The sequence below is a fragment of the Rattus norvegicus genome, chromosome 7 (assembly GCF_021556685.1).
Source record: "Rattus norvegicus strain SHRSP/BbbUtx chromosome 7, alternate assembly SHRSP_T2T, whole genome shotgun sequence".
Lineage (NCBI taxonomy): Eukaryota > Metazoa > Chordata > Mammalia > Rodentia > Muridae > Rattus > Rattus norvegicus.
The window spans coordinates 25780083-25798375 of NC_141540.1; the positions used below are offsets into that span (position 1 = coordinate 25780083).

General features: G+C 43.9%; 1 pseudogene; it reads right to left on the bottom strand.

Moving 5' to 3' along the window:
- Positions 1 to 41: 41 nt before the first annotated feature.
- Positions 42 to 17941, bottom strand: LOC148004565 (nucleolar RNA helicase 2 pseudogene; annotated as a pseudogene).
- Between the last annotated feature and the right edge of the window lie 352 nt (positions 17942 to 18293).

Below are 18293 nucleotides of genomic sequence, written 5' to 3' on the forward strand. Positions count from 1 at the left end.
GGACCCTGGGGTGCCCATTGTGAAGAGTTTCTTCTTGGCTCTTACTCACTGACCAAATACTTTACTATAAACTCCACTTCTGGCCTTTCTTTGTGGATCTGGTACCTTTTATTGTCACCTCTTGGTCATTGTCCTCTGAAGTTTCTACTTCCTCCTTGCTGTCCCTGCCCTGATCCAGGAAGTTCCTGCTTCCACCCTGCTGTCCCATGAAATCACCATGGCTGCCATCCGCTGCCCATGCCCCCTTGATATCTTTCTGGGGGTCCTTTCAGCTCTGGCTCCTCAGTGGCCATGGTGAGCTGACAGCATCTCCAACCGTGCCACTTCACCTGTGTTTTTGTGTCTGCTTCAGTGCAGACATCAAAACAAACTTCCGGTTTTCCTTTGAGGAAGACCATCCCCTTCATTTTGGCATCGATGTTCTTGCCTAGCTGCTCCTCGAGTTCCTTCCAAGCATAGCTAAGTTGGACATCTCAACAAAGCACTGCAGTATCACGGTCTCAAAGGCTGCTGGGCAGTGGATCAGGGAGCACTGGTCGACCGATGTGGCCCCTGATCTGTGGAGATAGAGCAGCTGCCAGGTCTCTACAGCTCCTTTCTCCTCAGTCAGCGTCTCAGCCGACCGCTTGAAATGGCCAACGGCAGTGGGGGCACAGAGTCCAATAGTCTGATGGCATCTTTGCTGGAGGCTTTCATTATTTGTTTCAGAAGGAAGACCTATCCGTTCAAACTTAGTGCTAGCTTTCTGCACCACCTGGGGTAACTGGTACTCTTCTTTGGTAAAAGCAGTTTAAACCCCTATCCTTCCAGCTCTGCCTGTTCTTCTTGAAAGATCAAAGACTCCATTTCCATTGGTGTACAGCTGTGAACAACCAGGTCACCCTCGGGGATGTCTAACCCACTTGCAGCCAGTAAACCCACAAAACTGCCATTTCAGCACCTTTCAGGGTGATTTCCTTTTGCTTCTGCAGAATGTCCCCATGTAAGGACTGGGCATTCCTGCTTTATGCATGTGTTTTGTGACAGCTCCTGCCACCGTCCTTGGTTTCACAGAAGTTGAACATGTCCCCTTGATGACCACTGTACCCTCGGAACACATCCCTACTCACCACTGTCCTCTCTGTCTCCTGTGCTCCACAGTTAAGGCTGCTTTCTGAGTCTTTTCCCAATCAGGTCCACCCGTTCATATGTAGGTTTTGTGTATTTCTTAGCAACATTAAATACCCAATGAGACCATGTTGCAGAGAAAAAGCAATGTTTGCGGGTTGCCTTCAGAATCGTTCTTGTATGCTATACATAAAATTTCTTCCACTTGATCTTCAAACCAATATCTAACATCTGGTCGTCTTCATCCAGGACAACATGTTAAAGTTTGGTGAGATCTAGCTTGTCATTCTGCAAGTGATCCTCAATATGAGCTGGGGTCCCAACCAGGATATCAATCCCACTCTGCACTTGTTCTTGTTGACCACCATAGGGAGTTTCACCATAAAAAACACTGATAGCTTTTATCGATGTCACTGAAGTCTTTGGTCATTTGATTTGCTAATTCTCTTGTAGATGCAGCACTAGTATCTGATTGGCTTGGCCTCTCTTCCTCTCTTGTAGTCCACCTTTAAGTTACCCAATCAAAGGGACGGCAAAGGAGAAGGACTTCCTGCTTACTGTCCATGCCTGGGCAATGAAGTCTGTCTCACTGTATACATGATGGAATGTCTTGGCTTTTAGAAAAAATGGGTAGTTCACCCCTCAAGCTTTGAGCTTTGAGAAGCTTGACAGTCTCCTCGGGTATGGGAAAATTAGAGAGAATCCTTTCTTCTCCATGAGTATTTCCTTTTCTATCTCATTACTATTTTCTTCCCCAGGAGCATCCCTGGAGTTGGAGTTTGGTTCGGAATGGGAGAGGACATTCTTGAGCCTGGGCTCTTCTCTCCCTTGTCTCATTAACTTCTTTCCCTTTCTTCTTCTTGGGCTTGGGCATGTCTGCCTCTGCTTCAGAAACTTCCTGGTTTTTGTCTCTGTTTTATTTTTTTTCCCATTGGCTGTTTTCTTCTCAAGGGACTCCTTTTCTTCTGGGATGTTTTGCTTTTACAAGCATTGTGGTCTTGAGGCTCATCCTCCTTCTTGTCCTTGTTGGATTTAGCAGAACACACATCAACTTCAGAAGGCCCTTTCTCTTTCACTGCTTTTGCTCTGGAGGAACAAGTCTTTTCCATTCCTTTCGTTGCTTCTTCTGTCTTCGATTTTGGCTTCTCCTTTCTACTTTTCCTCCTGCTTGCATTGGCAGCATCTCCTTGCTCTCCTCAGCCCTGTCTTCTCCCTACTTGGATGCACTGGGGAGTTTCCTGGTATTTTTCAGTGTGAGCTACGCAGGTCTGCCAGTCCCTCAACTGTGTGCAAAGGAGAGAGAGCGACACAGCAGCCTTCTACTTGTGATCCACTCTGCATCTCTCAATAATTTCTTCCCTTGGAAAGAGATGATGCTTACTTCCCCTGCAATTTCTGTTAGAATTTCTACTACTCTGAAAACACACCATGACAAAGGTACTATATTACTGCCTTGTCATGTACAATATTTTCTTGTGGCTGGCTCAATGGTTGTGAGTTTCCGTCTAAATCATTATGGTGGGAAGTTAGGCAGCTTCTAGCCAGGCAGCGCAGTTGAGGCGCTGAGTGTTGTACATCATGCTCCAAAGGCAAACGGAAAACTCCTTCCAGGCAGATAGGAGGAGAATCTCCAAACACAGGCATACAGTGACACACGTATTCAAACAAGCACACACCTCCAATAGTGCCCCTCCATTTGCCACGCAAGTACAAACAAACACACGCAGTTTCCAAGCTCTTTGCTCCATGTCCACCCAGCTCCTTTTTTGGTCAGCATTTGTCTTGATCAAACAATAAACTTTCTGAACGTAAAGTACTTCTTTCTACGGGCTCCTTACATTCCCAGAAATCAACCTTCTTTGTGACTGTGACAGGTGCTTAGGTGCCAACCTTTAGGCAAGTATCTGTGAGTGTTTTTGAGATGTTTCTCTGTAAGGAACATAAGGCCCACCCTGCATGATTTTTGGAACATTTCCTCAGGGTGCATTTCCAGCTGCATCAAACTGTGAAAGCAACAAGATTCTCAAGCATCTGCTGCCTGGGATTCCTGACCATGAACACAGGGAAATCAGTTGCTTTTTCTGCGGATACCCTGCTTTTCCCACCATGAGATACTGTATCATCATTACATCTGAGCCAGGACAAACCATTCCTTAAGTTATTCATTATTTAAGTCTTCATTATTTTCTCACAGAAGGAGAAATGGAAGTCAGAGAATTCCCTGTCAACTCTAGAGTCATTCCATTAGTCATGTGTCTACTCTCCTTTCCAAGTCACATAAGTATTACCAATGCCTGCCACACTTTCCAGAGAAAGCAAGTCTTTCAGACTACAGACTCTTCCAGTGATTTTTGTCCCCTCCCCCATCTCCTTCAACTGAATCTAAGGTAAATCAGCTCCGGGTCCTGACTAGAGCCTCAGTGGTGGAGGTGACCTGTGAATCTACATCTCTAGGTGGATTCCCCTACCAGACACTGTGCTAACTGGGTGTGATGGTCTCTGCACCTGTGGTTGAGCGTCTTACAAGTTCTGATCCTCTAAGTATGGATAAAAGCTGAACCACTGGGGACAAGAATTACACACAGCTAGTGTGGCTTCCTTCTTCTGCAATCAAATATTTCCTAGTGAGACATTACATGTGGATCACAGTCATGATGCAGATGAAGACAGAATGCTAGGCACACTGCAAAGCTGAAAACACTCAACCTGTCATCACCGAGCTCTATTAAATCACAGCCGTGAATGCAGTTCTGAGAAACGATGAACCCTTCTTCAGTGATGGGAGTCCTCAAATGCCCCTTAGTCCCCTATTAACCCGATGTGTGCCCTATCAGTCACAGCCCTTGGGGATCCAGGAGTCAGAAGATGTAGAAAACAGGGCTCCAGCTGAGTAAACGTAGGTAATGGCACTGTGCCTCTGAAAGTGTCCTAGGGAAGCATCAAGAACAAAACTAGTCAACAGAGGTTGGTTTGTCCAGACTGAAGACCAGTCTCACTCTCCTTTTCATCCCCTCTGATCCTCCTCCTCTTCTTCAACCTCTCGCTCTCCCTCCCTTCCCTGTTTTGCTCCTCCTCTGCCTCCCCTTCCCTTTCCCCCTCCCTCTGCCTCTCCCTTTCCCTTCATATCTCTCGACCAGGTCCAGTTTTTGTTACCAACTAATCTCAGTCATGAAGTGTGAGTTGGAGAATCATTGACCTCTCAGGGTTTGGCATCAAAAACAGCCTTTCCCTCTCCCAGCAGCTGTCAAGTGCCAATGGTCTCTCACCTTGTAGTTGGATTTCCAGTCCTTATCCCCACTTCCCTGTTCATAAGATACCCTCTGGTATGAGCTTGCTTACTCTCATGCATATGCTGACAATCACTGTGAGTTTGTATTTCAAACAACACCGCTATTTCTCAGACATTGACTAGTTAACTACCCCTTTGGCATTAAAGATCTTTCTAGCGCTTAACATTATTCAATTTCACCTGCTCACTTGTCTGCGCTCTCTCTCTCTCTCTCTCTCTCTCTCTCTCTCTCTCTCTCTTTCTCTCCCCCCCCCTGTGTGTGTATTTCCTATCACAAGACACAATCTCACTATCTCCCTCTCCTCTCCTGTCCATACTTAACCCATGCCATCTTCCCCAATAATAGTGGAAAATGATTGTTGTTGAAGCTATAATATGTCACCATGGCTTTCACACCTCCTCATCTGCAAATTTTCATTATAGTGGTTGTTTGGTGTTTTATGAGTCTTCAGCCACTCTATCAACACTGGAATTTCAATGGACCTCTTCTCAGACATTTTGTTGTCATGGTGGTTATCTGTATCATAGACATTCTGGACATTTAGATCTATAAAACTGGCCCTGCATGCACTCCAGAAGTTCACCAATAGCTAGATACAGGAAACACACCTCAGAGACAAAGACAGACACTACCTCAGAGTGAAAGGCTGGAAAACAACTTTCCAAGCAAATGGTCAGAAGAAGCAAGCTGGAGTAGCCATTCTAATATCAAATAAAATCAATTTCCAACTAAAAGTCATCCAAAAAGATAAGGAAGGACACTTCATATTCATCAAAGGAAAAATCCACCAAGATGAACTCTCAATCCTAAATATCTATGCCCCAAATACAAGGGCACCTACATACGTAAAAGAAACCTTACTAAAGCTCAAAACACACATTGCACCTCACACAATAATAGTGGGAGATTTCAACACCCCACTCTCATCAATGGACAGATCATGGAAACAGAAATTAAACAGTGATGTCGACAGACTAAGAGAAGTCATGAGCCAAATGGACTTAACGGATATTTATAGAACATTCTATCCTAAAGCAAAAGGATATACCTTCTTCTCAGCTCCTCATGGTACTTTCTCCAAAATTGACCATATAATTGGTCAAAAAACGGGCCTCAACAGGTACAGAAAGATAGAAATAATCCCATGTGTGCTATCGGACCAACACGGCCTAAAACTGGTCTTCAATAACAATCAAGGAAGAATGCCCACATATACGTGGAAATTGAACAATGCTCTACTCAATGATAACCTGGTCAAGGAAGAAATAAAGAAAGAAATTAAAAACTTTTTAGAATTTAATGAAAATGAAGATACAACATACCCAAACTTATGGGACACAATGAAAGCTGTGCTAAGAGGAAAACTCATAGCGCTGAGTGCCTGCAGAAAGAAACAGGAAAGAGCATATGTCAGCAGCTTGACAGCACACCTAAAAGCTCTAGAACAAAAAGAAGCAAATACACCCAGGAGGAGTAGAAGGTAGGAAATAATCAAACTCAGAGCTGAAATCAACCAAGTAGAAACAAAAAGGACCATAGAAAGAATCAACAGAACCAAAAGTTGGTTCTTTGAGAAAATCAACAAGATAGATAAACCCTTAGCCAGACTAACGAGAGGACACAGAGAGTGCGTCCAAATTAACAAAATCAGAAATGAAAAGGGAGACATAACTACAGATTCAGAGGAAATTCAAAAAATCATCAGATCTTACTATAAAAACCTATATTCAACAAAACTTGAAAATCTTCAGGAAATGGACAATTTCCTAGACAGATACCAGGTATCGAAGTTAAATCAGGAACAGATAAACCAGTTAAACAACCCCATAACTCCTAAGGAAATAGAAGCAGTCATTAAAGGTCTCCCAACTGGGGCTGGGGATTTAGCTCAGTGGTAGAGCGCTTACCTAGGAAGCGCAAGGCCCTGGGTTCGGTCCCCAGCTCCGAAAAATAGAACCAAAAAAAAAAAAAATAAAGGTCTCCCAACCAAAAAGAGCCCAGGTCCAGACGGGTTTAGTGCAGAATTCTATCAAACCTTCATAGGAGACCTCATACCAATATTATCCAAACTATTCCACAAAATTGAAACAGATGGAGCACTACCGAATTCCTTCTACGAAGCCACAATTACTCTTATACCTAAACCACACAAAGACACAACAAAGAAAGAGAACTTCAGACCAATTTCCCTTATGAATATCGACGCAAAAATACTCAATAAAATTCTGGCAAACCGAATCCAAGAGCACATCAAAACAATCATCCACCATGATCAAGTAGGCTTCATCCCAGGCATGCAGGGATGGTTTAATATAAGGAAAACCATCAACGTGATCCATTATATAAACAAACTGAAAGAACAGAACCACATGATCATTTCATTAGATGCTGAGAAAGCATTTGACAAAATTCAACACCCCTTCATGATAAAAGTCCTGGAAAGAATAGGAATTCAAGGCCCATACCTAAACATAGTAAAAGCCATATACAGCAAACCAGTTGCTAACATTAAACTAAATGGAGAGAAACTTGAAGCAATCCCACTAAAGTCAGGGACTAGACAAGGCTGCCCACTCTCTCCCTACTTATTCAATATAGTTCTTGAAGTTCTAGCCAGAGCAATCAGACAACAAAAGGAGATCAAGGGGATACAGATCGGAAAAGAAGAAGTGAAAATATCACTATTTGCAGATGACATGATAGTATATTTAAGTGATCCCAAAAGTTCCACCAGAGAACTACTAAAGCTGATAAACAACTTCAGCAAAGTGGCTGGGTATAAAATTAACTCAAATAAATCAGTTGCCTTCCTCTATACAAAAGAGAAACAAGCCGAGAAAGAAATTAGGGAAACGACACCCTTCATAATAGACCCAAATAATATAAAGTACCTCGGTGTGACTTTAACCAAGCAAGTAAAAGATCTGTACAATAAGAACTTCAAGACACTGAAGAAAGAAATTGAAGAAGACCTCAGAAGATCGAAAGATCTCCCATGCTCATGGATTGGCAGGATTAATATAGTAAAAATGGCCATTTTACCAAAAGCGATCTACAGATTCAATGCAATCCCCATCAAAATACCAATCCAATTCTTCAAAGAGTTAGACAGAACAATTTGCAAATTCATCTGGAATAACAAAAAACCCAGGATAGCTAAAGCTATCCTCAACAATAAAAGGACTTCAGGGGGAATCACTATCCCTGAATTCAAGCAGTATTACAGAGCAATAGTGATAAAAACTGCATGGTATTGGTACAGAGACAGACAGATAGACCAATGGAATAGAATTGAAGACCCAGAAATGAACCCACACACCTATGGTCACTTGATTTTTGACAAAGGAGCCAAAACCATCCAATGGAAAAAAGATAGCATTTTCAGCAAATGGTGCTGGTTCAACTGGAGGTCAACATGTAGAAGAATGCAGATCGATCCATGCTTATCACCCTGTACAAAGCTTAAGTCCAAGTGGATCAAGGACCTCCACATCAAACCAGACACACTCAAACTAATAGAAGAAAATCTAGGGAAGCATCTGGAACACATGGGCACTGGAAAAAATTTCCTGAACAAAACACCAATGGCTTATGCTGTAAGATCAAGAATCGACAAATGGGATCTCATAAAACTGCAAAGCTTCTGTAAGGTAAAGGACACGGTGGTTAGGACAAAACGGCAACCAACAGATTGGGAAAAGATCTTTACCAATCCTACAACAGATAGAGGCCTTATATCCAAAATATACAAAGAACTCAAGAAGTTAGACCGCAGGGAAACAAATAACCCTATTAAAAAATGGGGTTCAGAGCTAAACAAAGAATTCACAGCTGAGGAATGCCGAATGGCTGAGAAACACCTAAAGAAATGTTCAACATCTTTAGTCATAAGGGAAATGCAAATCAAAACAACCCTGAGATTTCACCTCACACCAGTGAGAATGGCTAAGATCAAAAACTCAGGTGACAGCAGATGCTGGCGAGGATGTGGAGAAAGAGGAACACTACTCCATTGTTGGTGGGATTGCAGACTGGTAAAACCATTCTGGAAATCAGTCTGGAGGTTCCTCAGAAAATTGGACATTGAACTGCCTGAGGATCCAGCTATACCTCTCGTGGGCATATACCCAGAAGATGCCTCAACATATAAAAGAGACACGTGCTCCACTATGTTCATCGCAGCCTTATTTATAATAGCCAGAAACTGGAAAGAACCCAGATGCCCTTCGACAGAGGAATGGATACAGAAAATGTGGTACATCTACACAATGGAATATTACTCAGCTATCAAAAACGAGTTTATGAAATTCGTAGGCAAATGGTTGGAACTGGAAAATATCATCCTGAGTGAGCTAACCCAATCACAGAAAGACATACATGGTATGCACTCATTGATAGGTGGCTATTAGCCCAAATGCTTGAATTACCCTAGATCCCTAGAACAAACGAAACTCAAGACGGATGATCAAAATGTGAATGCTTCACTCCTTGTTTAAATGAGGAAAAAGAATACCCTTGGTAGGGAAGGGAGAGGCAAAGATTAAAACAGAGACTGAAGGAACACCCATTCAGAGCCTGCCCCACATGTGGCCCATACATATAGAGCCACCCAATTAGACAAGATGGATGAAGCAAAGAAGTGCAGACCGACAGGAGCCCGATGTAGATCGCTCCTGAGAGACACAGCCAGAATACAGCAAATACAGAGGCGAATGCCAGCAGCAAACCACTGAACTGAGAATAGGACCCCCGTTGAAGGAATCAGAGAAAGAACTGGAAGAGCTTGAAGGGGCTCGAGTCCCCATATGTACAACAATGCCAAGCAACCAGAGCTTCCAGGGACTAAGCCACTACCTAAAGACTATACATGGACTGACCCTGGACTCTGACCCCATAGGTAGCAATGAATATCCTAGTAAGAGCACCAGTGGAAGGGGAAGCCCTGGGTCCTGCTAAGACTGAACCCCCAGTGAACTAGACTATGGGGGGAGGGCGGCAATGGGGGGAGGGTTGGGAGGGGAACACCCATAAGGAAGGGGAGGGGGAGGGGGATGTTTGCCCGGAAACCGGGAAAGGGAATAACACTTGAAATGTATATAAGAAATACTCAAGTTAATAAAAAAAAAAAAAGTCCTGGATTTGTGCCTGAGAAGTATCTTGTCAGGCTGATGGCTTTAGCACCCTTCAAGGAGACTGCTTACCTTGTAGTCCCTGAAAACATGGCCAGTGACACCCTACTCTTCAGGTGAAGTGCCAGTTCCTGTCTCTTGAGTATTGCAGCGAGTGAGGACATGGCCAGGTCTGTTACACATGAGCACAGGGCCAGCTCTCCTGCCTACCACAGATATCATGATGAATAAGGGGAGAGGGGTTTCTCCATCATCCTCACCACTGCCTAGCAGACAAGAGACAGAACCCTTGGGGCCTTTTCATTCACAGCCCATTTATCCAGGGCTAGATCTATTGTGCTGCCCAAGCAAGGTTAAGGACCTGAACTCCTGAGTGTTCTAGCAGGTGGGTGACAGGGGCTGCTCTCCTGTTCTAGTCACACCAGAGTCAAGTGTCATGCATGCCATAGGTGGTGAGGTACAAAGGCAGAGGAGGGTGTCTTTTTCTTGTCCACATCACTGAATGGGCAACAGGTGGCAGTGCCAGGCAATGTTGGGCAGTGTCTGACATGCCTCAGGGGAGTTTTACTGGAGAGCATCCTTATGTTCTCTCTTTTTTAGCATGAAAAACTCCAGACCAAGTCTGAAATACAGTGTCCTTGTTTTGGAGTCAGCTAGCCAACTGTTGGTCCTGGTGTTTGGAATCTGGTGACTAAGATGAACCAGCTACACTGACCACTTTTTCTGTGTTGAGGAGCAGCTTTCTTGTGCAAGACAACTCACACGTGCACAGAAAAGAGCTGACTAAAGACTTGCCCCTCTTTCAGGGCACTGGTAATTGTGGATTGCTCATATCACTCATAACAAACAAAACCAGTATCAGTTTTTTTCAGCCCCACTCTATAAATCTGACCTTTGTCCCTCCTATATGGTGAGCTCTGGTTCCCAGTTATTACTATTTGGTTGCTGTCTTGTTTTAGACAAGACAGTCAAGCTCAAAAATATATCTCCACCTTTCTCCATACCTATTTCTAAACACATTAGGTACCAACACTTACCAGGACCATGAGACCCGTAAAAGTGTTTGCCGAGCTCATGGTAGAACTGATGGGGGCTATTAGGAAATTTTGCTGTTGTTGGGTGTTTGGCCTCAGATCTTGGAAAAGAATCTAAAAAGGGTTAAAAGATTTGAGGATAGAAATAGGTCCTGATTCCTGGAGACTGCTTAAAAGTTTTAAAATAAGCATGACTGTGTGAGAGAAACGCTACTAAAGATAAGAGAGACCCCAGAGGGGAAGCCTGAAACACCAGGAGAGGAACAGGGAAGAATGATGCCTGGTCCTGTGTCAGGGAGATTACAGAGAAGGTCCATGCTCCATGCTGTGTTGCCCTCCTACTGGGCAACAGAGGTGAAAGTACAAAGCCCAAATAATCAGGCAGTTATCCTGGACTAGTGCCATATCCAGTACTGTTAACTTCAACCCTGCCAGCCTGCTGCCCTACACTAAGCCAACAGAGCCTCTTTCAGAGAACAGAGGAGTTGTGGTCATCAAAGTCCTTCAACATAGACAGGAGAACAAAAGGTGACTTTGTGATGCTGGAGTTTATGCAGAAAGATGTCTAGCCATGAAACAACACGAGAGCAAGGTGCATTCTCGGTTCTTTCCCAGGCCACATCACTTAAGTTCCAGCTGCTGGACCTTGGAGATAAGCACATCCAGATGGACACTAGGAGTTCAGCTTCAGCTTGTTTGGGAGCAACAGGCTTCTCAGTGAATATCTCTTTGGTGGCTCCAGGTGGAAAAGTCAGACCCCTTTATTTGTACCTCATGCAACATAAGATCTGAAGAGGTAGAATGCTTCCTCCCTAGGTATATGCACACTGGTACAAGACTGACATGCTGTCATGTTTGTCAAGGAAAAGGTGTGTGTGTGCCTCTGCCTGTTTAAGAGGACAATGCTTCTGGTAGCTTTTCCTAGGGACCCTCTAACTTGTTGGCTTGGCATGATTTGAATTCTCCCAGGTCCTCAATCTACGAAGTGTTGATATAAGCCACTGGTCAGGGGATTGCCTATTGCTCCCTCCATGATGTTAATACCAAGGCTTTTTAAAAAAGTCTAAGCCATAAGACCCTGTCTTTTAAAGCCTTTTGCTGGGTGACCTAGTCTTTTCCCACCAGATGTTCTAAATCCCAAGACAACAACTCAGGTAGAGCAGGTGCTGATGGGATATTCCAAGTATGAGATGGATGTGAGACTGGATCCAGAGATCTACTGTGCCTGTCACCTTGAAACAGTTCCATGATTCACAGATACCTGGTGTGGTTCACCCCAATAGGGCTGCACTCACTCAGAAGGCCATCTTACAGGGGCTTTGTTCTAATCTATTTTTAAACAGAGTCTGAGTGAAGAGTTTACCCTCTTTGAAGACTTAGGCCTGTAGCTATTCTATCCACATGTCTGCAAGGGCTCAGTGGATTGGGCTCTACCTGCTAAGGCATCCATAGGGTCAGTAACCATATGGACTGCTTGGGCTCTGTCTTGTTTTGCTAGATTATTTGCAATACCTCTCCATCTGTCTCTGTATATAGAGAAGTAGGAAGCCATGATTTGCTTTGTATTCTGGTCTTCACCCTGGCTTGGATCTTTAATCTAAAGCAACCATTCCAAGTGGTAACTCCTAGTGAAATCTAGGGGGTCATGAAAGTTGGAGAAGGGATAGGACACAGATTAGTGGGTGAGAATGTATTCTCAGAACCCAAGAGGGCATTTCATACCCCAAGATTGATTGTTACCATAGTGCCTAGCTCTGGTTTAGCTTACTGGATACAAGATGCTGTACAAGCAGGAACTTTGTGTCTTTTCTGAGGTAAGACCCACCTGCCTTGTGGGGAGCCTTCTTTTATGAATGCCTGACTGTCCGGTAGAGTCAAGTGAGACCGCGGTCTACTAGCAGATTTCCTGATTTGCTGATACATGGAAGGTTATGAGGGACACACTTGAAGCTCATGTTGAGGGGATCAATGTTTGTTAATGTTAGAGGAAGGAACGGGAAGGAATAGGTGAGCCTCGAGATGCTAAGTAATATTGAATATATATAAGGCATTGTCTCTGTGGGCTTGGAACTTTGTTCCCATGATTCCATAAACTATTGTCAAGTCCAGGAGAACCTGGAGACTCGTGTAGTATGGACTGAACAGCCCTAACCATTTTGTTCTTTGTTTAATTTCTTTTATTTAGTAAGCATTCTATTCATTCACATGTCAAATGCTATCTCACATAAGCCCCATCCCACATCTGCCCTCACAGCCCTCTGCTATGTCTATATGTAGGTGCTCGCCCACCCCCCCAACCCCCTCCCACTTCTCCAGTTTACCCCTATGCTGGGGGAATCAAACCTCTACAGGACCAAGGGGCTATCCTCCCCTTGCTGTCAGGCAATTCTGTTCTATGATAAATAGATATTTGTAGCCATGGATTCGTCCTTGTACACACAGTGTTCGGTGATTAAGACTCTGGGGCTTCTGGGTTGTTAGTTAGGCCAATGTATTTCTTCCTATTGGGTTACAATAACCCTCTCCTTCTGCAGTCCCTGTGACAGCTGCTCCACCAGGGTCCCTGAGTTCAGTCTGATGGTTAGCTCCAAGCATCCACATCTGCATTGCTCAGTTGATAACCAGGCCTCCCAAGAATCAGTCAAACCAGGTTCCTGTTAGCAAGCGCCTCATGACAAAGACAACAGTTTCAGGTTTGGTGTCTGCACACAGTGTGGATTCCCAAGTAGGAAAGTTCCTTGAGGACCCTTCCTTCAGTCTCTGCTCCATATTTTGTCCTTGTTCTTCTTGTGGACAGGAACATTTCTGGGTAAAATACTTTTGAGATGGGCAGGCTCAGCCCTCCATTGGGGACTGTGCCTATATACTGGAGGTGGTCTCTTCAGGATCTATGTCCCTGTTCTCTGCATATTTAGGCAAAGCCATTCTCAGTGGTCCTAGGAGCCTCTCATTTCCTGGTCTGTGGGACCCTCTGGTGGCCATGTCCAGTTTGTAATCCCTGTTACATATTTTTATCCATTTCCTAAACCTCACTTCCTGTTTACCATCTCCTCCACTATCTTATATTGCCCCCTTATTTCCTCCTCCTCCTGTCTCCCTCCCTGGTCCCCTTATTCCTCCACCTCCTGCCATAATCCTGTAACCTCTTCAATGCAGAACTGAAGCATCCACACCCTGGTCTTCCTTCCTCCTTAGCTCCATATGGTCTGTGGATTTTATCATGGGTATTGTGAGCTTTTTGGATAATATCCTCTTTTCAGTGAGTACAAAGTGTGTGGGTTTTTTGTGACTGGGTTACCTCACTCAGCATGATATTTTCTAGCTCCATCCATTTGCCTGAGATTTTATGAAGTCATTGTATTTAATACCTGACTAGTATTCTACTGTGTAAATGGACCACATTTTCTGATCCATTCTGCTACTGAGGGACTTTTGGTTTGTTTCCAGCTTGGCTGTTACAAATAAGGGATTTATCAATATAGTGGAACATGTGTCCTTGCTATATGTAGGGGACTTTTGTGTATGTGCCCAGTAGTGGTAACCTTTGTCTCTGAGAGTTATATTCTGTCTTTCCAGTAATCCCCTCTCCCAACATAGAGGGCTGCTGGACATTTTGCCAGACAGACACACATACTCTGCTCTCCTCTCTAGGGACAGTTAGCTCTCATTGTCTTTCAACTCTCATCACAGGCACCGATGGTCACATTTCAAGCTTTATTTCCTGTCCCAGTCCAGGAGGATTTGGATCTTTATTGCATGAACTCTGTTCTCTCCTCAATTAACCATGTCCTGTTTCTTCAGCCAGCTGAGAAGATGCCAGAGCCACTACATGTACCCTAGCCTCAGCAGACAGGCCTTGCCATAGTTTCAGAGTCCTCTGCCTATCACAAAGTCACTTGTTGTTGTTGTTGTTGTCATTGTTGTTGTTGAGAAATATCCCTAGCTCACCTGTTGTTGTCCTCCCTCAGTCACCTTCTCTTCACTGTGACCAAAATGGCAGGAGGAAAGTAAACACTCTGCTGAGCCATCTGTGTCTTTCCACCAAGTTTACCCTTCTATTCCGAATGGGCCCTGTTCACAGGGGCTGAGGTCTGCAGTTGCCATTCTTTACTGTTGTGTGTCTACTTTCTCAGTTCTAACAAGGCTACGTAAAGTACACTGGGGTGGAGTAGGTAAGGCAGTAACCTGAGACGTGGAGCTGAGATACTGTGGCCTCAGCTCATGCTCCATAAAGGATGCAGCCACTTGGCCCCATGGAGAACAAGAGCACTAGATGTTGCCTTGTCCAGCAACCCCTCAAGCCTATTTCTGCTGGAGTAAGGGAGGCCCCAGCCTGCCTAGGGGGGATGTGGTTCAAAATGAACATCATTTATATTATGGTTCCATAAAGAGTCGGTTCATATATTCAAATGTTGGGAAATGAGTGGTCAGAATTGTCAGCTCAAGTTACTCAATACATTTTGAGTCCCTTAAACTTAGGCAAGGAAAATCAGACCTGTATATTCCCTGAGGTCTTCAGGGGTCCCAGTGTCTGTCTAATGGAAAACATTCTACAGGAACATGGAAGGATTTCTAAAGCAGGTTATGTATATTAGGAGGGTTAATTTAGGAATATCTGAATACAGAGGGCACTTAGCTCCTAAAATTGGGAGTAAGTCTTTTACTATGTGGCAGTTCTCCATAGGTATTTTCCCATCTCCTTGGTCGATGCCTCCATTGGTGAGACAAACTCAGCAACAATCCAAGAGTCACCACTGGACCTCTGGATGAGCCCAGCTGTTTGTGAGAAGAGCTTCAGAACATACAATATTGACACCAACTGCCATCTCATCTGTACATTGGCATTTCTCTCCAAATGCCTTTTTATTGTACAATGAGCATCTTTCTCCAACAGGGAGCCTACCTCCCTGTACATATGGAATCTGTTGTCAACTGCCATCTTTTTTGAACATAGACTGTCTATCTGCAATTATGTTCTTCCCCAAATGGAGCGCATCTCTTGCAACCTGCCTTCCTCCAGGGACAGAGAATAACTCTGAGCAACTGAATCCCCTGACTGCCTCTAAAATTCTTAAGTGGAAGAAAAATAGTCTTGGGGCCCATAACCAATATCTCAAAATTGACATCTCTCTAAACCAATCAGATGAACTGTGAGAACAGTAGAAGATAGGAAAATTCGGTCTGATTAAATCAGGGTAGAATTATCCCCAGTTTCTTATAAAGTTAGGTAGGGATATGTCAGGTAGTGTCTTGGAGATATTTGTGTAGAGATAGGAGTATCTGATAGAATCTGTACGTTATGTCCAGTTCTGAGGAACCCTGTCTGACAAACGAGCAAAGTTCAATGATGAGAACATATATAATTGAAAAATTAATAGATCAGGAAGAAGGCATGGGAAGCAAGGGTTAAATAGTGTAGTGTCAGTAGTCATCCAAGAAACCTAGCCTTATGGCCAGCACCACAGGAAAAAACAACTCAGGAGTCAGTATGTGATACTTTTTCCAATTGGCCAGGGTGCATTTGAGATCATGAATCCTGCCTGCCACATAAAAACACAGGCGTTAGTGATTATAAAACTGTAGAGGTCATCAAATATCTCATTGTAAGGATCCAGTCACAAATATAAACAATGAAAACACTATTCCATTCTAATATCAATAGCCTCTATCAGGTTCTAGGAATGTCGATTCAGATCCATCTACTTTCTGAGAATGCTCCAGAAGAAAACGTCCTTGACCAAAGAGTGGAGGGGGGCATGTTGCAGAAGGAAGATCATAGAAAATACTTGGACACTTATGGGCATCAATAAAATACTGCCACAAAAATTGAACTTGTCCATCCAGACATAAAATTCCAGAATATCCACAAAGATGCAATGGATAGTGTAAAATTCATAGACCTAACCAGCCCATCAATGCAGACACAGCCCCTCACTGAAATGGCAGCATGGGACCAAGGATTTTATGCTCCAGAGCTCACACTAGGAGAGCCACAGGATGGCATGGAGGCAGATGGGTAGATTGTGGGCAAGCTACTCTATTATATCACCACAGGGTCACATTTCTTTAGTGGAAGGACCACGAAAGAGATCAGAAATAGATTGTCACAGGGACCTATTACATTGTAACTCACTTCTGGCAACCGGAAACCTGATGCACCAAATTCTTAGAGTTTACCCAGATAAGGCCCTCCATTGAGAACATTGAGAGACATTTTTGTGTAATGAGAGGAAATGTGAAGTACTTAGCTCGACTGTCACCTATCCAGATTCTCAAACTGTAGACATGCTCTGAGGTATGGAATTTTATAGTTGCAGGAAATTAAATCCTTGAACAAGTAAAACTACCGTAAAATGATGGGGGACATATTTAAATTTAAAAGAACAGGAACAGAGGGCACTTGAGCATGGATCTAAGACTTTTGTCATTACCGGGCTTACATGCCCTATGCCACCCAAATCATGAGCACATCCCTTTATTCTCTTCCTCCACCAAAGAGAAAGGGGAGTAACCCCAACTTTAGCCTCATTCATATCCAGCCCTAGGAGAGCATGGGCCTCCTGCCCTGACACAATAAGGCCAGTAGTGGCAAGAAGTGCTTCCATGCCTGCCACTACATTACAGTGTCCCAAGAAGAGGAGCACAGAGACTGCCTGTGCCCTCCCTCCATTACTGGAGATTTGTCTACCCACTGAGCCCACATCAGCATACCAGAAGAGCAAATGCCCCTGCAATCTAAGTAATTCTTAGACAAGGAGCTCTAAGTAAAGCCTCAGAGGATTGTGTGCTTCAAGGGACTAGACAAGAATATCAGGGGTTTCCTGTCAAGAATCTGTTGCCTCAAGGAGTCTCTGAGACAAAATCCTACTACATATCTCTCAAGAATATGGGTCCACTGACAAGGCAGGACACAGAACCCATGAATTTCTAGGCAAGTACGGGATGGTGTATCACTTCTTGACCTTCTTCACTATACCATGCTACAGTCATTAGCCTCTTCTAGGACCTACTAAAATCAAAGGGGGTCAATCTAGATACTGAGTGTGCTCCAGCAGGGGACTTCTTGAACTAATAATGGAGGAGGCCCCAAGCAGGAAGATGGGGTAAAAATATTTGTGCAAATAGTGACAGCCATAATGTATTGAAACACCCTTGACTTTGTCTATGCAAACATAAAACACCAGAATATCCTCACCGAGTCAGAGCTTGATGAGAAATAGACAGAGATGACCTGAACCTCAATGCAGACTTTGCATCTTCCTGAAAAGGCAGCATGGGTCCAAGGGAATTATGCTGTAGACCTCACACTAGATGAGCCATTTGATGGCAAAAAAGGCAGATGCGGACAGTTTGGGCATGCTCTTATATTACCTGACCACATGTTCGCAGGCACTGAGAGTAAACACCATGGAAGAGACAAATATTGTCACAGTGACCTATGACATTGCAACTCACTTCTCTTGGCAAATTGAAATCTAAATCCCCAGACACTCACATTTTCCCCAAAGTTGAGTTCCTCCATAGAAAACATGGAGGGACATTCATGGGTAACGAATGTGAAGTTAATATGTAGACTGTGACTTCTCCAGATTCTAACATTATGGACAGGCTTTGAATCATGGAGTTTCATGTCAAGTAACTGGAACCCCCCAAAAAAGTAAATGGAAAAGATGGGGCCCTAACTACTCTAGAAGAACAGACACAAGATGTGAGCATGGATCTAAGACTTCATC